The sequence below is a fragment of the Theropithecus gelada genome, unplaced genomic scaffold (genome assembly GCF_003255815.1).
Source record: "Theropithecus gelada isolate Dixy unplaced genomic scaffold, Tgel_1.0 HiC_scaffold_15883, whole genome shotgun sequence".
Lineage (NCBI taxonomy): Eukaryota > Metazoa > Chordata > Mammalia > Primates > Cercopithecidae > Theropithecus > Theropithecus gelada.
Genome location: NW_020257640.1, coordinates 3,266,041 through 3,289,597, shown reverse-complemented (window position 1 = coordinate 3,289,597; position 23,557 = coordinate 3,266,041). Strand labels below are relative to the sequence as shown.

General features: G+C 37.7%; 1 protein-coding gene across 2 annotated transcripts in view; it reads left to right on the top strand.

Annotated features, from left to right (window-relative positions):
- LOC112617128 (tyrosine-protein phosphatase non-receptor type 4) overlaps nt 1-23,557 on the top strand; it is a 223,098-nt gene that overhangs the window by 1,358 nt on the left and 198,183 nt on the right. Inside the window, exon 2 of one of the 2 annotated variants that reach the window (XM_025373857.1) lies at nt 10,715-10,858. The exons of the other annotated variant lie outside the window; for it this stretch is intronic. The gene's annotated coding sequence lies outside the window, so the exon portion shown is untranslated. The remainder of the gene's footprint in view (nt 1-10,714; nt 10,859-23,557) is intronic. 2 annotated transcript variants of the gene reach the window in all.

Here is a 23,557-nt window from a genome sequence, read left to right as displayed (position 1 = left end):
AAGATTTTATGTCTGGGCTTGCATCATGTAGTGACATCAGTATGTACAAGGACGATCTGTAGGATTTTTCAGAAGGCTTGTTCTAGGGTAACTTGTTATACATCTGCAGTATGCCAGCTGCTTTTCGAATAAGAGGTTTCAGTAATACTAAGTTTCTGGGTCCAGATCTTGGGCCCAGTTGAAAGAGTCCAGCGGATTGGTCACATTTAAAACGTATTTATGGAGAAAGATAAAAACAAAAGGCCAATGTGTCCGACTTGCAAAAGGCAATTAGAGTAGAAAGAAGACTGGAATAGTAAAAACCAGGGCATTTTTAAATCTTGGTTTTCTGAACTTGAACGTGCCAGAGGAAAAAATTTTTTTTCAATTTTAAGGGGGAAGGAGATGGCCTTAAAATAAAGTATTGTTCAGAGCCTAAAGTGTGCTTAATGAAATAGAGCTAGATATATCATTTAAATCTTAGATTTGATTAATATAAATTCAGCTTTCTTTTAAAGAAAAAACTCATAAGCAAAAGTTTGTGTATTGTACAGAACCTCTTCACTAGCTCATGAATGTGATCATTTTGTGGACATCACCATTTTTTGTCAGAATAAATTTACGCTCCAGTTACCACAAAAGCAATTTTTATGTCTCTTCGCATTTTTTATGGTACACATATCTTTGTTACATTTTGCATTGAAACACGCACGGTCCCATAATATGATCTTGAGTGATTTATAAGAGAAACAGTCTTTTTTGTACACGGGAATGTTTGTGATTTTGCTAGTCTGTTTTAAAAATTTGGCAAGAGGTTTTTAAAATCCAAGGAGGCATCACTATTTTGTAGTTTTTAAAAATATTAATTGAGTAGGTCCACGTTTATTAAGTTAGAAAATCATAGGTTCCTCAAAAGTAGTAATAGATGAGGATGGGATTTTCTTACTGCCCGTTTTCTAACGTCTTAGCTTCGGAGCTGTAGGTATTGAATTGAGTCAAACTTGTGTTTTTTTCTTATGTTCTAATTAAATATCTTTTAAAATGTCCCTGGTAACATTGTTACTTTAAATTTATAACACCCAATTTCTAATTTAGGCTAGGCATAAAACCAGCATTGATTGAACATACTTGCTAAAAATACTTTCTGGGTCGGATGTACTTAGAATGCAGCCTCAGGAAATTTCATTTGAACTATTCTGTGACCAGTGTACACTTCATTATTGTTGAAGGACTTTAAAAAAATTATAGATCTCTCATACTCAATTTAATCAGTTTGGGCATAGATGCCTAACTTTTAAAAAAAGTATAATAAAGTGAGATAGTAATACAGTTTATGTGAGATGGTAATAAAAACTTTTCAGCTTTTTTTTTAACTTACATGACTTCGTTAGATTGTTATTAAAGTGTGATTTGTATTTTTAAAATAGTATTGTTTTTTAAACATAATCTGTTTAGTATTTATTTATGACTTACAAACTCTAAAAGCGGGATCAGTGATCATGGTTTTTAGTAAGTTGTCTTTAAGGAGCAGTAAGAGACTAGCAGAGAATTGCAAGGAGGTCTGTTATCGAGAGTACTTTTGCCTCCGCTTGAGAGTTAATATGGCCACTTTTAAACAAGAAAACTTTTCTAAAAATATGTGGAAATCTTGTTTGGTGTATGTTTAGGGGCAAATGTTTAAAAGTTCTGCCTAAATTCTTAGAATGCAAAATTGATCAACTCACTAGGAGTGGTTGCTGTGGCTAGGAGTGGTTATTGTGGCTAAATATGAATTGTTGCTCCTATATAAAATTTAGCTATTGGTAGAAGTTTACGAACTGAGTTGAATTTTGTTGTTTTTCTTGGTTATTGCATGTTATGAAGTTTTTTATGTACCACAGTCCAGATGTGTTAAATTTGCCAGTTTACTAGAATAAGCTCTGAAGCCTTGAGTTTGGCTCAGCATTCCGAACATCCTTTTTATTGTTTGCCAGAAAAGTACTGTAGGAAGGAGGCGTTGTTATCTCTTCATTTAATATTTAATTAGTAGTACAGACGGTGAGATAGGGTATAATGTAGAAATACCATAGAATCATCTTTATTGATATGAAAGTACCATTGTCTAGGAACAGCATAATTTCTTACCTTTTGCATGAATGGGGAAAAAAAGGAGGGGAAATTTATTAGACTCTCTTTCATTTCATTAGAGGTATCTTCCCTCACATTCATTCTTCATTTCATTATTCTTAAGTAGAAACTTTGGAAGAGAGATGCAAGTAGTTGAATAAATTAGTACAAAATGAAAATTACATCGTATAGACTATCATGAGGAAGATAACTTGGATTGGTTATTGTGTTTGTGTTTTTTAACAAGGAGGTTATATAGAGTAGTTGAAAGAAAAAAGGATCCAGAAGGGAAGAGTGTTAGTATTTATTGTCTGTTAAGTGTCAGATACCGTATAAGGGGCTTTTCATGTTCCACTCACCAAGTACACTTTATGAGGTAGGTACTATTAATCCTGTCCCCTCCCTGCCAAATAGAAGCTAAGGGAAATGAAATAACTTGTCCAGGCTCATACTTCTAGTAAGTGGAATTCTCTGAAACTATTCTTTAGATCAGTTCTGTCCAATTAAACGTTCTGCAATGATGGAAATATTCTTTTTTCCTTCAATTTTATTGAAGTATAATTGACAAATATGATAGAAATATTTTTTGCACTGTTAGTTATGGTAACCATTAACCATGTGTGGCTGTGGAGCACTTAAAGTGTGACGAGTGTGTCTGAGAAACTAAATTTAAAATTGTATTTAATTTTAATCAATTTAAATTTATAGCCAGATGTGGCTGGTATCTGTAGTATTGGACAGCATAGCTTTAGGCCTTCCTGCTTAGAAAATCTGAGTTCTAGTATTTAATCTTGCACTAGTTTATTTATATATGGCATTAGGCAAGTTATTTAGTTCTGAGCTTCAATTTAATCTGGTGTGAAAATGAAGGGGTTGCCACTGAAAGATTATCTCCAAGGTTCCTTCTTGCTTAAAGTTCTGTGATTCTTATTAAAACATACAGTAGCATTTAATATTCACAAGCATTGTATCTGAAAGGATCCCCCTCCCCAGTATGCTCACCCATTACCTAAAGATTTTTATTTAGTCAGTTTCTCTTTTTGAGAAGAGTATGTATAAAGCACACATAAAGGGTAGTGGATTATTCCCCACCTCCCCAGTTGTTTGGCAAAAACATTGTGTAACTCAAGGCAGTACTTTATGATGGAACAAAGTTTGAATCTTTAAAGGTCATATTTTAACACGCCACCTTCCCGTTTAAAAATATATAGGAGTTCCCTGGTACTTATCAAATTAATTACAAATTTACCTGCTTCACCTTGAAGACTTTCTACCAACTTCATCTCATTAACCTTATTTCTCATACTTGCTTAAAAAGAAAATAGCCTTGTTTTTTCCTTTGTCCTCGTTTCCTTAATTTAAACATCGCCTTCTCCAGTTCATATGCCACCTCTTTAAACCTTTTTCAAACTTCACCTGTTTCTGGAAGAATGCTGCTTAATCCACTCACAAGGATCAGTTAATGAATCCTGGTAATAGGTACCCTAAGGTTAACATGTTTGTTTAGATATAGTTTAATACATCCTTCTTAAGCTTTTTTTTTTTTTTCCTGCTTAAATTTTTACGTTACCTACTCTGTTTCCTTAATTTTCTTAGGTTAAAAAAATTAAAATAAGAATTGTTTCTTTTGTATTGCCTTATGAATTTAGTCTATTTTTCAACAATACTGCTTTTAAAAGTTGCTAATTCTTTAAAAAGATAAATACTGTAACAACATTTACCCTTGGTCACCACCATAATATATTTTTTTTTGTTTCCTTGCAGATAATTGTTCATATTTATAAAATAAAGTTGTGTGGTAGAGATATAATTTTGAGATGAATATATTGGGAACATTGTGTAGTAGAGACTGTGCAATGTAGGGAAAAGATCATAGACTTTGGAGTCAAATCTGGTTTGGAATCTAGCCTCAAAAACCTTGTACAAATTATATAATTTCTGAGTCAGTTGGCCTTGAATTGTTGTGAGGATTAAGATAATATATGTAAGGCATCTAGCATTGTGCTTTAAATAGAAGAGATGATCAATAAGTGATAGTTGGTATTTTTTTTTCATTTTTCTATTCCCATCTTCATGAATATTATTTATTTATTTATTTATTTTAGCTACCCAAAGCCGCCAAGGTCAGTGAATATAATTTAAGTGATTAAACATTCAGGTGATATACCATGACTGATTTAGACATTTACCTTTTGTTAACCGGTTTTTTGTTTATTTCCTCAGTTTAAAACCCTAGGACTGGGATAATGGTCAAGTGTCATGAATATTTGTATGCCAGATCTCTCTCTTACAAAAGTACCTACAGTGGGTGTCCTTGTTTTGGGAAGAAAAAATGCTAATTGTATAATTGTATTTCATTGTTTTAATTAATGTAATTTGAAAATTTATTTGGGGATGATGGTGAACATTCCTTTATATGTTAGTTAAGCAAACATTTGAAATGCCAGTTGTAGTGGGAGCAATGGTATAAAGGTAAATAAGACATGATTTTTGTCCTTGAGCTCACATTCTAGGATGGTAACACATGTCAACAAACAATTACAATTCATAGTGACAGTGTAATAAGATCTGGGGAAAAGAGAAGTGGCATTTGAATATGGTCTTGAAGGATCATTTGGAATTGATCTGGGTAGAGAGAACAGCATGTACAAAAAGTCAAGTATGAACGGATGTGTGTTGTGTTTGGAGAAATGTAAGTTGTCTTGTTGGATATGTCTGTCTGTCTCTGGGTGGGTGTGGTTGTCTGTTCCTGTGTGTGAATCTCTGCGTGTGCGTGTGTGTGTGTGTGTGCTCGTGCGCACGCATGTGTGTTGATTGCAGTGGGAAATGAAGCCTTGTGGGGGTCCTTGTGTTTGGGCAATGAGTGGGTTCATTTTAAGACCTTTAAAATAGAGCTTCCCAACTGGTGTGCCATGAATGGTTTACCAGTGTTTCAGAGAGCAAGATACCCTTGTTTATGGGACCTGGGCATATCAGATCCCCTTCCCCACCCCGCCCCAGGATGGTTTCTTTTGGCTTTGAATAGCCTTCGTGGCTTATCCCAGTGTGCTAAGAAATTATTATTTTCTTTGTTGCCAAGTTGGGAAAAGGATTGGGAAAACCACTGTTTAAGAGACTGTAAGTATTGGAAAGTTTATGGTACCCACTCACCCTTGGCATACACTGTGTAATCAGAAATAAATATCAAATCCTAAAGTAAGCTTAAGGTAAACTTGAGAATTCTTAAGTCAGAGTCCCTCGTCTTTCTGCCTCTTTTTCTCTCCCTTTACCCGCTGCCTCCCCCACTTCACTGTTGTGTGTGCATGTGCGTGTGCGTGTATGTGTGTGTGTATGTGTGAAATATCTTTTTGGTGCCCTTGTGTTACTGGTGCCCTAAACACGCATTTAGTCTGCCTCTTGAGAAATCAGCATTAACATTCGGGAACAATTAGAGGTATTTAAATAAGGAATGATAAGATTAGATGCGGGTTTTGAAAGGTAATTCGTGACTTCTAGATAATGATGCAAAGATACAAGGATAATGCAAGGATGATAAGGTTAGAAATGGAGCAGAGAGACCAAAGAGACCAGATGCTGTTGCAGTGGTCCACGGGAGGGATGATAGGAACCAGAAATAGGGTAATATAGATTAGAACTGAAAACTGAGTAGTTTCATTAGACCTGAGAGTCCATTTGGACATTGTGGGGGAAGAGTTGAAGATAATGCTAAGATTTCTTCTTTAGCAACTTCCCTTCTTTAGCGAGGGAAAGCCAGATGATTTTTATTGAGCGCTTCCAGTGAGCCAGGTATTTTGCTAGACAGTGAAGTTGTCATGAGTTCTTATTTAACATTTTAAAATAATTTCAAACCTAATGAGAAATCTCAAGAAAAGTACAACAAAGAGCTCCCAAATCGCCTTAAACTAATTTTTAACATTGTACTAGCTATGTATCATGTGTATACACAACACAGAATGAGCCTGGAACATCTAGTGCTTGGCTCAGTAAGGCCTTCTTTTCAGGATGCCCCAAGGGGTAACCTTGGAATTGTCTTCAACCCTTTCCCTTTTTCTACTATATCTAATTGGATCCTCAAATTTCAGTGAAACAACCTCATCATCTCTCATTTCTGGTCCTACATTTTAATCCTTATTTCTCCATTTCAGGGGAATGCACCATTTCTAATTTCATTTGACTGTTTTCTGAATTATTTGAGAGCAAGTTGCAGACATGATGCCTATCACTCCTAAATATTTTAGTGTGTATTTAGAAAACAGGACAGTTTCCTATATAACTGCGAAATCAGGCAGCACTACCTTCAGGTCCCTAGATGCCATTCAAATTTTTCCAGCTATCCCAGTAGTGTGTCTCGTTTCTTTTTGGTCCAGCATCCAATTCAGGTTCACACATTGCATTTGATTGTCACATCTTTTAGTCTCCCATCAGTTTGGAATGGTTCCTTAATATTTCCCTGTCCTTTATGACCTTGACAGTTTTAACGAGTGGAGTCCTTTTTTTCTGTAACATGTTTTCCTCAACTGAAGTTCATCCAGTGGTTCCTCATGTGCAGACCGAGTGCATTGTTGGCAAGAATGCCATAGAAATAATGTTGTGATATTCTTAGTACATCACTAGGAAATGTGCTGTATAGTCCTGCTACCAGCGATGTTTAACTTTGAACATCTGTTAAATTCAAGTCTGCTGGGTTTCTCTACTGTGAAGTTACCGTTTTTTCCTTTTGTAATTGAGAATTCTCATGTGAGAAGATATCTAGGAGTGTGTCAATAGAGCTGAAGGTGCTAACCACCAGCCTTCAGGTCTGATGACTGCTACCTGAATCAGCCACAACTGTGAAAGCTGTGGCCTACATTTATTAGTTCATATTCTACTGACAGAGATTTCTCCCTTCTTCTCCATACATTTATTTATTCATTCATTTATATCGATATATTCTCCTGGATTTGTTTCTGTTTAGTGGTTTTTATTAGTTACTGTCATTTTAAAATTTCATTTTGTTGGTCAAATTGTCCCAAATTTGGCCTTTAAGTTGGCTCCCCTATCTCCTTGACCTGTCCCCCTCCTTGGTGTATTTCCTTACATTCTGGCCTAACAAGATGTTCCAGATGATCTTAATAATCTCCAATCACAGCTCTGAAATAGTTTGTTTTTCCAAAGAATCCAGTTTTTTTTTTTTTTTTTTTTTTTTTTTTTTTTAAAGTAGAGGTGCTATTTAGGAACTGAGATCCGAGTGTTTACTGTGTTCATTTCTGCTGGTATGTCATCACTTTTAGGGGGATAGAGCTAGGAATTGCATAGATGTATGCACACATCTGAATCTCTTTCTATGCCTATGTAGAGGTATTTTAAAAATTCACACTGGGCCAGGCGCGGTGGCTCAAGCCTGTAATCCCAGCACTTTGGGAGGCTGAGGCGGGCGGATCACGAGGTCAGGAGATCGAGACCATCCTGGCTAACATGGTGAAACCCCATCTCTACTAAAAATACAAAAAAATTAGCTGGGTGTGGTGGCGGGCACCTGTAGTCCCAGCTGCTCGGGAGGCTGAGGCAGGAGAATGGCGTGAACTGGGCGGGGGTGGGGAGATGCGGAGCTTGCAGTGAGCCGAGATCGCACCACTGCACTCCAGCCTGGGGGACAGACCAAGACTACCATCTTAAAAAAAAAAAAAAAAGTTCACACTGATACAACCAATTCCAATCTAACATCTCAGGATTCGTCTAGCCTTTTCCCTTTCTGTATTTGTAAATCTCTTCTCCAGCAGTGAGAAATTGGTTCCTATTATCTCAGTGTATTTACTTATCTGCTCAATCCCCTTGTATGTGCCAGTCTTCTGACCCCACATTAGTTATCTCCTTTCTCCTTGCTTGCCACCTCTAAGGCCTGTGGCATGGGGTCCTCAGGGCATGCTGTCAGGTCCATGTGGTAATGAGAACTTCTCATTTAATCTTTTTTTCCCCCTTATTTAATCAGGACAGAAATTTGTTAGAAAGGTGCCATTCCTAGTTTTAAAAGGAGAACAGAGCTGAAATTCAAAAAGGTGTGTGTCTTTAGGCATGTTACTGTGTAAATAGCTGAGTAAATATTTTGCATTCAGATTCGTCTGATACTGAAACATCTTTTCTCTCCTGTACTGCATAGCCTCTATCTGTGGAATCCAAAGTGGCAGGATTTAAGGTTGTGTAGATGGTAGCTGAAGCAATGGGTGTGACTGTCACTGCTTATGAAGTATATATAAAGTTAGGGAGAGGCACGCTGACAGAGCTCCTAACTACCATCATTGAAAGATTAAGGACTCTCGGAAATCAAGAAGCCAGTGAAGAGGACTGATAGAAAGGTTGTGAGAGAGAAGAGTGTGGTTGTGTTAGATGATGATGAAGTAAGGAATTTCATGAAGCTGTCATGCTGCTGAGAGAAAAAGAGAAGACCAAAAGGCTTTGAATTTGACTGTTGGAAAGTTATTGATAATCTTAGCTATTTGGTTTTTCCAGTGTGTTCAGGCAAGCTGCCTGTATCAGAATTATGCAGATACTAATGAAACATTTGAACTCCCCAGGTCTCATCTAAGACCTTACAGATTGTTAAAAGGGGGAGCGGGGAGCCAGGAGGTAGTAGCCTGGAAAAATCGACTGAAATGCTAAGGCTCTTCTGAGGTGTACTAGTTTGAGGTTTGTTGCTTTAGCAGAAGAGTTATAGTAGAAGGGTGTGATAAACTAAATTGAGGAAACCACGTGTACAGTGAATATAGATGAGACAGCTCTTCGAGAAGTCTGGCCATAGATAAGAGACCTCAGGTCATGGAAGAATAGGGGACAGCATCGAGAAAAATACCTTTGTGTTTCAAGGGTTACATACACCTTAACATTTGTTGGGATTAAGAGAAGGAAACTGTAGTGATTATTTTAAAGTTGGGTAAGCAAAACTATATAGCAACACCTACTATCAAAAAAATGCCCTGAGTGAACTTTGGTAGGTATCTAGGATAGCTGCCTGCTCCCATTTTAAATGCCATCTTTTGATAGGTCTTTGGAGTAATCCAAGGGTCATTGTTTATTTTATTTTTAGTTATATTTGTATCTTGTGTTTTTGTTATACAGTTGTGTTAAGAGCTTCTCTTTGCTCATTTTTATGCAAACACGAATTCTAAGTATATTCTTGTATATAGACGAGTCACCAGCAATACAATTAAAAATTACGTCCAGAATTGGAGGCGACTTTAGAGGGAAAGCCAGTCCAGGGCAGATTTAATGTATTCTTTGAGCACCAGCTAGGTACCAGGCACTGTGCTTGGCTGTGGGGATACAGAATTGAATAAGACATGCTCTTTATCATCAAGATTATTGTTCGTTCTTCAGAGGAACTTGAAATCTAGTATATAGCTAGAAATGGTACAGATAAGTCATAGATAACTATGTTAGTCTACAGCAAAGTAAGTACAGATAAGTCAATGTTTAATTAATACAGCAGTGTATATTACCGTGATTCTCAGACTTTTAAAATTGTATTTAAGTTGTATTTTCCTATTTGAATTGGCAATATGGCTACGTGGTTCAAGTTTCAAAATAATATAAAAAGGCATATGAGAAGTCTTGATACCACTCCTTCTCTTTCCTGTTCTGTATAGGTGACTACTTTTATTTTTTGTATATTCTATGGTATTTATGCAAATAGAAACAAATAGAAAGATTACTGTTTTCCCCCTACCTTTTTATGTAGAAGGTATTTACTACATTAATGCTTTGTACCATAATTTTTAAATTTAAAATATACCTTGGAGATCATTTGACTTTAGCATATAAAGAGCTGTCCCTTTTTTCTTCTTCTTTTTAACAAAATTTAGTAGTATGTTCTATTGTATAGATATACTATTAAGCTAACTAATTCTAAGTATTTAAACTTTAAGTTTTAGACCCCTTTACTTACGTAACCCATTTCCTTTCACCTCTTTCTGTATGAACTAGTGCTCCCTGAGGCATTTTTGCATTAGTGACCTGCCTGACTTTTCTGCATCTAAAGGGCCTAATTTTCTTTTTTTTTTTTTTTTTTTGAGACTGAGTCGCGCACTGTCACCCAGGCTGGAGTGCAGTGGCGCTCTCTCTGCTCACTGCAACCGCTAGCTCCTGGGTTCAAGCGATTCTCCTGCCTCAGCCTCCAGAGGAACTGGGACTGCAGGCTTTTAAAAGTCTTGTCAGTTCATGCTTTTACTCAATAGAAACCAGTTACCATGTAACAAGTTTGACAACCTTGAGACTCCCATGCTGTGAGGAAGCCCAAACTCTCACAGGAGAGACAAGAAGGCCATGTGGATGAGTACTTCAGTGAGGACACATGAGAGTGATGCCTTCTTGGACTTTTCAGCCCAGCCCTGCCATCAACTGAATGTAGATGAGTGAATGATCCCAAATGATGCCAGATGACATCCAGTGAAGCAGAAGAGCTGCCTAATCTAGCTTTTACCCAATTCCTGGCCAGGGAATTGTGAGATGTATAAATCATTATTGTCTGAAAATAAATAAATAAATACATAAATAAAAGTAGGTTTATTTGAGTGCAGATCTGTATCTGTTCTGCTCTGTCCTGGTTTTCTGTGTTAACAATGTCCTATATTTAAGTTCCTGGACTCCAGTCTTGTAGCTGGAGCTCTCTGCTATCTGCTGTAAGCGTTGCCTGCTGCCATGTTTCCTTGTTGTGTTTTTCCCTGATTGCTGGGATACCACCTGCTTATCTGACCTCTATGATGCTAAGGACCTGCTTGCCTGGATCACTACTTATTGCTTGGTACTATAAGCTCTGGATACTATTTTCTAACTGCCTGTCTGTATTGCCTCTCATCATCATTAGCGAGTTTCCCTCTTCTCCCCTAATTTTCCCGATTGTAGCCCTATCAACCCCTTGAGTTTTAGTTTGTCAGTGTGAAACTTGGCAAAACTTCTGAAATTATTTGGGATGATTTAAAATTTTCTTGATGTTAATTGTTATAAGTGCATTATGCTTTGTCTGGACTCTTGTAGTAGTCTTTTTAAGGGCAGTTTGCTATAGTTTTGCCCTTTATGATCTGCTTTACGCTGTAGCCAGAGTGATTCATGTCTGATCAGAATTCTTTTATCTCTCCATCTCTCTATAAAATAAAATGAAGGAGTTTTCCAAGGGGATTAAAGTTATTTGGGAAATATCAGTTTTTAAGGTAATATTCTTTTTGTCTGTTTCTTTTTTAGATACTTCTTGTTCATGAAAGCAAAATATCATTACAAATGCCAAGGACTTCCAAATTGTTTTATTTGCATTGAAATAAGGAAAATATTTCTAATATATCTTACTGTTTCCAGCCTAGCACAAATTGCAGTCAGTTATAATGGCTTACTACAAGAAGCTACTAGGGAAAATGGAATGTCTTCATTGGGAAGGATCGTGATTTGAAAAAGTTCTCTTAGGTAATTCTGATACTGTGACTCACTTTGTATCTGGCTATTTTTATGGCTTTTGATCTGTGTTATAATTGTTTACAAAAATAATTTTATAACCAACTGTGTGTTATATGCAATTCTGAAATTCCCATATGCCTAAAAAACCCAAAAGTTTTGTTAACTAATTTGGCAACCAAACTTGACCTATACTGAGATGAGGCTACTTAGTCTCATTTATTCCACTTACAGTGTACATTCTTCAGATTCTCTGAAGAAATTTTATTTATTTATTTATTTATTTATTTATTGGAAACGGAGTCTCGCTCTGTTGCCCAGGCTGGAGTGCAGTGCCATGATTTAGGTTCACTGCAACCTTTGCCTTCTGGGTTCAAGTGATTCTCCTGCCTCAGCCTCCCAAGTAGCTGGGATTACAGGCTCACGCCACCACACCCAGCTAATTTTTTATATTTTTGGTAGAGATGGGGTTTCACTGTGTTGGCCAGACTGGTCTCAAACTCCTGACCTCAAGTGATCCACCCACCTCGGCCTCACAAAGAGCTGGGATTACAGGCATGAGCCACCGTGCCTGGCCCTTAAAGAAATTTTAAATAGCAGTATGGTTGAATACAGGGTGCTGCCCTAGAACCAAGAACATTACTTAATGTAAGGCATCTGTGCCATATCACCTGTCTATGTCCCAGATACTCTGAAATTCAAAACACTTCTGAAAGTGTTTTGAAGCTAGAGATCTCAGTTACAGGATTGTAGATCTGAACCACCAAATTCCCTAGCAATGGAAAGAAGTGGTACTTTGTTTTCTTTTGTATTTCTTTTTAGTGATAATGTAGTTGAACATTTTTTCATGTTTATTTCATTTATTGCTTATATTCTTCAAATTCTGTGTTCATTTATCTGCTAGGGCGAATAGTTTTTTCTTACTAATTTATAATATCATAGATACTAACTGGTTTTCTGTTCATTCTAAGTTTCTGTAACTGGCATATTAATGGAAACTGCTACAAGTTGAAAATGCATATACAGCCGATGCTTGAAAACATGGATTTGAACTGTGTGGGTCCACTTATACATGGATTTTTTTTTCAATAAATATATCGGAAATTTTTTTGGAGGTTTGGGACAGTTTGAAAAAAACAGATGAACTATATAGCCTAAAAATATCAAGACATTTTTTCAATTAAGAAAAAAACTGGGCGTGGTGGCTCACGTCTGTAATCCCAGCTCTTTGGGAGGCTGAAGCAGGCGGATCATAAGGTCAGGAGTTCAAGACCAGCCTAACTAACATGGTGAAATGCTGCCTCTACTAAAAATACAAAAACTAGCTGGATGTGGTAGCGCACGCCTGTAATCTCAGCTACTCAGGAGCTGAGGCAGGAGAATCACTTGAACCCAGGAGGCGGAGGTTGCAGTGAGCCAGGATCATGCCATGGCACTCCAGCTGGGCGACAGAGCAAGCCTCTGTCTCAAAAAAAAAAGAAAAAAACTAAAAAGGAAAAATTAGATATGTCATGAATACATAAAATATATATAGATACTAGTTTATTTACTACCATAAAATATACACAAATCTTCTATAAAATGTTAAAATTTAACAAAACTCACACAGACCATACATGGCATCATTTGCAGTTGAGAGAAATGTGAATAAACATAAAGATGCAGTATTAAATCAACTGCATACAATTAACTATCTTCATAATGTGTTACTGTAATAATTTAATAGCCACCTCTATTTCTAGTGAGTGCAAGTGTTGGAAGTATCCATTTAAAATGCCATATGATGCTAATCATCTCCACATGAGTAGTTTGTCTCTCCAGTTAATTGCCTATCACAATAAAAAGTGATCTTTTGTGGTTATTAAGTATTTTTCAGCATATGTTTCATCATGTGTAGTGCAATATCATAAACCTTGAATAACACCATGGAACCCATATGAAGTGCAACTAGTGATGCTGGAAGTGCTCCCAAGGAGAGAAATGTCACAACATTACAAGAAAAAGTTGAATGGCTTGATATGTAGCATAGATTGTGGTCTGCAGCTTTGGTTGCTTGCCATTTCAAGAGAAATGAATCCAGGATAAAGACCTCTTTTTTTTTTTTTTTTTTTTTTAAAGAAATCTGTGAAGCTGTTGCTATAGCTACACCAGCAGGTACAAAAATCTTGCACTTTTTGTGAAATACCTTTTTATCTCACATGAAAATGCAGCTTTTATGTGGGTGCAGGATAGCTATTAGAAAGGCACACTTATAGACTCTAATATGATTTGAGTAAAAGCAAAGTCATACAATGACTTAAAGCAAAAGAAAGGTGAAGGATCTAAAGTTTGAGAATTTAATGCCATCCAAGGATGGTTTGATAGTTTTAGAAAGTTTGGCTTAAAAAATGTCAGGATTACAGGAGAAGCAGCTTCTGCCAACCAAGAGGCAACAGATGATTTCGTAGGCACCCTTAAGAAAATCATTGAGAACCAGGCACGGTGGCTCATGCCTATATCCCAGCACTTTGGGAGGCCGAGGTCGGCAGATCATGAGGTCAGGAGTTTGAGACCAGTCTGCCCAACAAGGTGAAACCCCGTGTACTAAAAATACAAAAATTAGCCAGGCATGGTGGTGTGTGCCTGTAATCTCAGCTACTCAGGATGCTGAGGCAGGAAAATCGCTTGAACCTGGGAAGTGGTGGTTGCAGTGAGCCAACATCACACCACTGCACTCCAGCCTGGGCAACAGAGCGAGACTCCATCTCAAAAACAACAACAACAACAAAAACTAAGAAAAAATAAAATCATTGAGGAGAAAAGATACCTGCCTAAGAGGTTTTTAATGCAGATGAAGGTGCCCTATTCTGGGGAAAAAAAAAAATGCCACAAAGGACATTTATTAGTAAAAGAGAAGTGAGCACCAAGATTTAAGGCAGGAAAAGATAGGCTAACTCTACTGTTTTGTGCAAATGCAGTCAGGTTTATGATCAGGACTGCCCTTATCTTTAAAGCTGCTAACTCCCGATCCTTGATGGGATAAGGTAAAGACCAGCTGCCAGTCTATTGGTTGTATAACAAGAAGGCCCGAACAATAACTCTTTTTCTGGATTGGTTTCATGTGTTCTCTGTCCCTGAAGTCAGGAACTACTTTGCCAGTAAGGGATTGCCTTTTGAAGTTCTTTTGATGTTGGACAATGCCCTTGGCTGCCCGGAACCCTGTGAGTTTAACCCTGTGTCGAAGTGGTCTACTTGTTCTCCCAAACACAACATTTCTAATTCAGACTCCAGATTGATTAGTCCTAAGGACCTTTAAGGCTCATTACACATGATACTCTATGGAAAGAATTGTCAGCATTATGGAAGAGAACCCTGATAGAACACCATGGAAGTCTGGAGGATTACACTATTGAAGATGCCATTGTTGTTCTAGAAAAAGCTGTTAAAGCCATCAGGCCTGAAACCGTAAATACCTGCTGCAGACGACTTTGTCCAGATGTTGTGCATGAGTTCACAGGATTTACAACAGAGTCAATCAGGGAACTCATAAAAGAGATTGTGGATATCTATGTCTATGTCTATGTCTATATCATATATACTTTTAAAATGTTGAGGATGAAGGGTTTCAAGGTATATATCTTGAAGAAATTCAAGAGCTAATTAGACACAACACCAGAGGAATAAACGGAAGATGACTTGATGGAGATGAGTGCTTCCAAACGAGTGCCAGATGATAAGCAAGAAGATGTAGAAGAAACAATGCCAGAAAACAAATTGACTGTAGACAGTCTGGCAGAAGGGTTCCAGTTATTCAAGACTGCCTTTAACTTATTTTACAACATGGACCCTTCTAAGATATGGGCACTGAAACTAAAGCAAATCGTAGAAGAAGGATTGGTACCATAATATAAACATTTTAAGTGAAAGTTTTAAAAAGTCCAACATAAATTACTATGTATTTCTGTAAAGTTACTTGGAGTGTGCCTGCCTCTCCTGCTTCCCCTTCCACTACGTCTTCCATCTCTGCCACCCTGAAACAGCAAGACCAATCTTTCCTCTTCCCCCTCCGGAGCCTACTTAATGTGAAGACAGTGAGAATGATGAAGACCTTTGTGATGATCCACTTGCACTTAACGAATAGTAAATATATTTTCTCTTCGTTATGATTCTTAACATTTTCTTTAGCTCTATGGTAAGAATTCAGTATATATAATGCATATAACATACAAAATATGTGTTAATTGACTTTGTTATTGGTAAGATTTCCGGTCAACAGTAGGCTGTTAGTGAAGTTTTGGGGAAGTCAAGAGTTATATGGGTTAGGGTCAGTGCCCCTAAACCCTGCATTGTTCAAAGGTCAACTGTATTTATATGGTAAAGGAGATGATCTTGCTCCTTTGCTCACAATCCTTTAATGGCTTCCATTCTTACTTAAAGTAAAAGCTGAAGTTTTTACTGGGACCAGAAAAGCCCTACATGGTCTGTGGACCCAGCTGTCTCTCTGATCTTATCTTTGACCACTCTTCTTTTTTCATTTTTCTCAAGGCACACTGGCCTCCTTTTTGTTCTTGGCACTGGCAGACTTGTTCCTACTTCAGGTCTTCATGTTTGTTCTTCCTTCTGCCTTGAACGCCCACCTTTCTCCCAAGTGTTCCAGGCAGATGGAGTATGCACATGGCTCACTCTTTTACTTTTTAAGTCTCTGCTCAAAAGAAAATTTCTCAGCCATGGCTTTCCTGAGCCCGCTATTTAAAATTGCTTTCCTACTCCTGCATGGCTGATATTCTCTGCTTAACATCTCACATTATACTATATATATTTTTTTCTTTCCTCATTAGAATAGAAGCTCCATGAGGGCAAGGACCTTTATCTTGTTTTGTTTGTTGATATATTCATGTCGCTTCTTCCTGTCTGGCACAATGTGAGGTACTTAATAGATATGTTGAACATGGGAAGGGTTAGGGAAAAGTAAAGAGGAACATTTATCTAATTGCCTAACACATGGACACTTGATTTAAGCCTTTAGTTATAAATACTCTGCTAATTCTGATGTAACTAGAGTAATTTATATGTATTTATTTTAGAGACAGGGTCTTGCTCTGTCTCCTTAGCTAGAGTGCAGTGGCATGCTCACAGCGCATTGCGGCCTCAACCTCCCAGCCTCAGGCGATCCTCCCACCTCAGCCTCCCGAGTAGCTGGGACCATGGGTGTGTTCCACTTTTTTTTCCCCCCCTAGGAGACGAGATCGTGGCATATTGCCCAGGCTGATCTTGAACTCCTGGGCTCAAAGGATCCTCTGGCCTCAGCCTCCCAAAGTGCTGGGATTATAGATGTGAGCTACTGTGACCAGTGGAAGCAGTTGCTTTCTGAAGGAAGGATAAAAACTCTAGAGACCAGCATTCTTTTTTTTTCCCCTCTAAAAAAATGCACGAAACCCCTAACTAATGAAATAATTTTTGCTGGAGAAGAGAGGAACAATAAAGCTTTAAATATAATACCACATATACTATAAGACTGCCTCTTTTTAGACAAGAATGAAAATATTCTCATTGACTGGTAGCACTTATGAAAGATTGGCTTTATTGTTGGAATCTCATTGGGAGGAGACCAAAGGACAGAAATTTAGAAAATGGAGAGGGAGAGAGGGAAAGAACTAGCTGGCTGCTTCTAATGTTTCTAGTACTTAGGTAATGAGCTGTAGATAGGAAAAAGAGTAGTTCTTTGACTCACTAAATTAATTTATTTATGTCTTTTTTAGTTAATAATTTCACTGAATTATTTGGTTTCCATCCCTAAGCAGACTGTGAGCTTCTTGAGGTCCGAGATCTAGATGTGTGCATATTTGTATCTCTAGCATCTAGCACTGTGTCTAGCAACTGGGAGCTAGCTATTCACATACTTACATGAATAAACAGGTATACTGAAGGCATAGGTTTAGAAAACTCTGTAGGGCCTTAGTGGGTCTGGGAGTGTGTTTCTTTCTTGCACACACTGTACTTTAGTTGCTGAAATGTATAAATAGGATATAGTGAGTTGTAAAAGATTAAGTTAAATAAAAAAGGAAAAACCTTAAGTACATCAATTTGATGCAAGAAATGACACAAATTAGATTTCTGTATTTAATATATAGTTAATGAATATCAAATCTATTTTGACATTGTAATTCTTCATTCTTGTCAGTCACAATTGAATAGAGGACATACAAAGGACATTTTGGAAATGCTATCTGTACATCAGTGAATCTATGTGTAGGTCCAGTGTTATGCATTCATGTTCAGATGATTGATTTTGCACGTGATTACCAGGAATACTTTTTTGTTGTCGTATACCATTTCTTAAATAAGAAGCTTCTTATTTAAGTTGTTGCATAATGACTTCTATATAAATGTGTTTGGTATATATAAGTATAGAGAGATAAATTTTAGAGAAAAACCTGTTGCTACATTTGAATTTTTTTTCCCTTCTACAGGGTATCAGTTTTATAGTTCGTAGTTTTGGTAGCACTATCCTAAGGGAATCTGGCCCATTCTGTTGCCAAGTTCAGTTCACAAAGCTGGAGGGAACCTTCTTTGTATACAGTATTATAACAATAAGCTAAGTTAGTCCATTATCTTACACTGCCAGCATTTGAATTTATAGTTACGTACAAAACATTGTGTAATAAACTAAGTTTGTAGTAAAGCAGATGGTCCAGTTGGGAATATTCCATTTCAAATAAGTGCAAAGAATTATCGGCTGTGCTCTGTGGCTCACGCCTGTATCCCAGCACTTTGGGAGGCCGAGGCGGGCAGATCACGAGGTCAGGAGATCGAGACCATCCTGGCTAACACAGTGAAACCCCGTCTCTACTGAAAATACAAAAAATTAGCCAGGCGTGGTTGCAGGCACCTATAGTCCCAGCTGCTCGGGAGGCTGAGGCAGGAGAATGTCGTGAACCTGGGAGGCGGAGCTTGCAGTGAGCCGAGATCACGCCACTGCACTCCAGCCTGGGCAACAGAGTGAGACTCCATCTCAAAAAAAAAAAAAAAAAGCTATGAAGAAAACTTTTTAGGTGGCTAATTGCTTGGTGATTTTTTATAACTGGTTTTAAAAAACCATTTGTTAAGTATAAAAGCAGAATTTGAAATGATTTTTTTCTTTTTTATTTTTGAGACAAGGTCTCTCTTTGTGGCCCAGTGGGAGTGCAGTGGTGTGATCTTGGCTTGTTGCAGTCTTGATTTCCCAGGCTCAAGTGATCCTCCCACCTCAACCTCCTGGGTAGTTGGGACCACAGACACACACCACCACTCCTGGCTAATTTTTTGTATTTTTTGTAGAGACGAGACTTCACCATGTTGCCCAGGCTGGTTTTAAATTCCTGGACTCGAGCTCTGCCCTCCCTGGCCTCATAAAGTGCTGGGATTACAGGCATGAGCCACCACCCCTGACTGAAATAATTATTTTTTCACTCTTTCCTCACAACTTTTTATTTTGAATAATGTCATGCCTATGGAAAAGTAGTAAGAATGGTATATTGAACGTCTATATACTCTTGCATAGATTCATTAATTGATACTTTGCTTTCTTGCTCTCTCTTTGTATATGTACTTTGAAAATTTCTGAACTATTTGAGGATTGCAGATACCATGATCATAACACTTTACCCAAATGTTTCAGCATGTAATCATACATCTTTTGGTAATAAACATGTTCTTCTGTGTAACATGATCACACTCTGGAAATTTAGCATGGACACAATACTGTTATCTAAAATGCAGTCTGTATTCCAAATTTCTCCAATTGTTCAAGCAAGTCCTTTATACTTTCTACCCTACCCCTGCCAAATTCATGATTGGATCAAGAACTACACATTGCAGTAGGTTGCTTTATCTTTTTAAATCTACAATGCTCCGCCATCCTTTTACATCTGCTCCTCACATTTTCGAAGAATCCAGGCAAATGGTTTTTAACAATGTTCCTCAATTTGGATTTGTCTCATTGTTTTAATTTTATTTATTTCATCACTAGATGCAAGTTAAACATTTTTGGCAAGAATACTACATAAGGTGTTACGTTCTCAGTATATGACATGAGGGTGTCTGTGATATCAGTTTTGGTTAAATTTGATTATTTGGTTAAGGTGGTATATGACAGATTTCTCCATTGTAAAGATATCGTTTCCCCTTTGTAATTAATAAGTAATCTATGGGGTGATACTTTTGGAGTATGTATCTTGTTACCCAATAACTCTCACCCAATGATTTTAGCATTTGTTAAGTCTTGCCTGAATCAGTTATAGTAATTATAAAATGGCATTTTTCTATTTCTGTTATTCCTTCTATATTTATCATTCGATATTATTATTAAAAAAAGAGTTATTCCTCTCCCTCACTTAAAAACATTAGCATCAGGTTGTACTTACAGATTTTTATTCAGAGTATTATAATCTATTATTATTATTTATTTTGGAACTTAAGTTGTTCCATATTTCCTGGTAGCAGTTTCTTTAAACTGCTTCTCTTGTTCTTTGACTAGTCCTCATTTAGATTTTGAGGGCTTACTTACTTACTTACCGGTACAAGACATTTAGCCTCACCTTGTATTTTCCTTGCTCCAGCTCTGAAATCAGCCTTTTTTCTCCAGAGTCCTAATTTCTTTTACTGGGGAATAGTATATAGTGGATTAAGTATATTCAGTGTTATTGAAGTATTTTGACTTCTAGGTTCTAATGGATAATTTTTTAAACATGAGATTAACCAGTACCTCTAATTCTCATCCAGTACTGCAACCATCTCTGATGCCATATATGACCTCTTGTCTCCTGTAGCCAGACTCCTGGTTCTCAACAATATCAATATTTATTCATTTGTTCAATCCTGTAATACACACAAAATAGTTTCAGAATGTTGCGTCAAGACACTGTCAACAACAAACTTTATAAAGTTCGGAGTTTTTTGTATTTCTTTTGATTTATCTTCAGTGTATTCTGCTGTGGTTAGCAAACTGTGGCCTGTGGGTCAAATCTGACCACCACCTTTTCTGTATGGCCTGTGAACTAAGAATGCTTTTTAAGTTTTTAAGTTCTTTAAAAAAAATAAAAAATATTTCATGACCCATGAAAATTACATGAAATTCAGACTTCTGTATCTGAATTTAGAATACAGCCATTCTCATGCATTTACATATTGTTTATGGCTGCTTTCATGCTACAGAGGTAGAATTAAGTAGTTATACCAGAGATCTTACGGCCTGTAAAGCCTAAAATATTTTCTGCCTGGCTCCTAACTGAAAACGTTTGTCAATTTTGATACTATTATATTTAAAAATTACTGGAATCATTTTTTTCCTGCGTGATTGTGTTATATATTATTAGGTTCATTTATTTACTCAATTTTAGGGAGAAAAGAAATTTTTTTAAATGTTGGAAATTGGAAATGATTGAATTTTAGAATTAGAAGGATATTTAATGTTCCTATAGTCCCACAGTGTCCAATGGGATAACCACTAACCAAATGTAGCCATTTAAATTAAATTAAAAAAAATTCTTGGCTGGGCACCATGGCTCACGCCTGTAATCCTAGCACTTTGGGAGGCTGAGGCGGGCGGATCACTTGAGGTCAAGAGTTCAAAACCAGCCTGGCCAACATGGTGAAACCCCGTCTCTACTAAAAATACAAAAAAAATTGCCGTGTGTGGAGGTGGGCGCCTGTAATCCCAGCTACTCAGGAGGCTGAGGCAGGAGCATCGCTTGAACCCGGGAGGCGGAGGTTGCAACGAGCCGAGGTCATGCCACTGCACTCCAGCCTGGGCAACAGAGTGAGACTCCGTCTAAAAAAAAAAAAAGAAAAAACAAATTCTTAAGTTATATGAGTCACATTTCCAATGCTTAGTCATCCTATGTGGCATGGTTCCTGTATAGGACAGTACAGATTATAGATCACAAAAAGTTCTATCTTTTTACAGATGAGGAAGTTGAGATTCAGAAAAATGAAGTGACTGCTCCAAAGTAATAGATAGATAGTAACAGATTTAGAGTGAATTGGTGGCTTACTAGATATTATAGTTGTGACATTTGTAATAGAAAAGAAAGACCCCTGTGTTAGGCTATGAAACCCCCCGCCTCCCCACTTTTTTTTTTGAGGCAACCTCATTCTGTCACCCAGGCTGGAGATCAGTGGTATGATGATGGCTTACTACAGCCTCAACCCCCCAGGCTCCAGCTATCCTCTCACCTCAGCATATTGAGTAGCTGAGACCACAGGCAGGTACCACTACTCCCAGCTAATTTAAAAAAAAAAAATGTGTAGAGGCAGGATCTCCCTACGTTCCCCAGGCTGGTCTTCAACTCCTGGGTTCAAGTGATCCTCCTGCCTTGGTATTACAGGTGTGAGCCACCACGCCTGGTTGAAAACACTTTTTTTTTTTTTTTTTTTTTTTGCTAAATTCCAGATGAGTGCAGCATAGTAACATCGAAATATTTGTATTTTGAGAGCTTAATGTTTGCCTGAATGGGTGCCCTGTTTTTGCTGCTTTGCACTCATTTGCATTCATTCGAGTTCAGTTTTCACTCATTTGTATTCATTCATTTTTGCAGTAAGGACATTTTTCCATTTATACATTGATTTAGGAACATAGGAAGCTATTGGGAAAGGTTAGAAAAACTAGGGTATGCTAAGTAAAACAACAACAAAACTATTGATTCTCTATCCAGCTTTAATCCTTTTCTGTTAATGTCACCAACATACATGAGCAGAGTTACTCTCTCATTTGTGAGCCCTTACTGTAACAAAGGTCTCAGTATATGTGATTGTGACTTCTTTTCCCCTTAATTTTCTGGGGCAAGTGTTGAGGTGGAGATTGAGGAAATAATATATTGAGTGCAGTGGATCAGATTGAAGATTAGCAAACCTTACAAATAGTAGTGTGTCTTTTTCCATGATACCTTCAATTAGTTTAGATGCTTCTGTGGTTGACTCTGAAAATAACAATCAAAATAATTTCAGCATGAAGAAGTAGAAATCATTATGATATGGTGGAAATCTTTGAGATTAGACAGATCTGGATTCAAGTACTACCCTATTACTTTTGCCTGTGTAACCATAGGCAAGCCACTTAATCCTTCTGAGGGGATTAACATAAGGAACTGTCATTGTTTTAAGAATAAGTGACAGAATGTGAGATGTTTAAGTTATTGTTGCTGCATAACCATGCCAACATTTAGTAGCATAAGTCAGTCACCATTTTGTTATTTACAGGATCTGTGATTGAAGAATTCAAACAGAGTACAGGGTTTCTGTTCCAAAATGTCTGCTTGCTCATTGGCAGTAGCTGGGGGTTGGAACACTTGGGGCTGGAGGATCCACTTGCCAGATTGCTTATTCATATGTCTAATGACTGAAGGATGGGCTCAGCTGGGACTGTTGAGCAGAGCACTTATGTATGGTTTCTCCATATGGTTTGGGCTTCTTAACAGCATGTTAGAAGCTAGGTTCTGAAGGGGAGCATCCTGAGAGTGAGTGTTCCAAGGGAGCTAGATAGAAGCTAAAGGCCTTTTCTGATGTAGTCTTAGAAGTCATATAGCATCACATCTACTCTACTCTGTTGGTCAAAGCAATTACAAGTCTCAAGCTTCTTCCCCTATCCCTCTTTCCTCAGAATCAAGAGAGGTGATGTAGACTCCCTATTTTTTTTGATACAGAGTCTCCTGGGCTCAAGCAGTCATCCTGCCTCAGCCTCCCACCAAGTAGCTGGGACTACAGGTACACACCACCATGCCTAGCTATTTTTTTTTTTTTTTTTGAGACGGAGTCTCGCTCTGTCGCCCAGGCTGGAGTGCAGTGGCCGGATCTCGGCTCACTGCAAGCTCCGCCTCCCGGGTTCCCGCCATTCTCCTGCCTCAGCCTCCCGAGTAGCTGGGACTACAGGCGCCCACAATCGCGCCCGGCTAATTTTTTGTATTTTTAGTAGAGACGAGGTTTCACCGTGGTCTCGATCTCCTGACCTTGTGATCCGCCCGCCTCGGCCTCCCAAAGTGCTGGGATTACAGGCGTGAGCCACCGCGCCCGGCCTTTTTTTTTTTTTTTTTTTTTGAGACGGAGT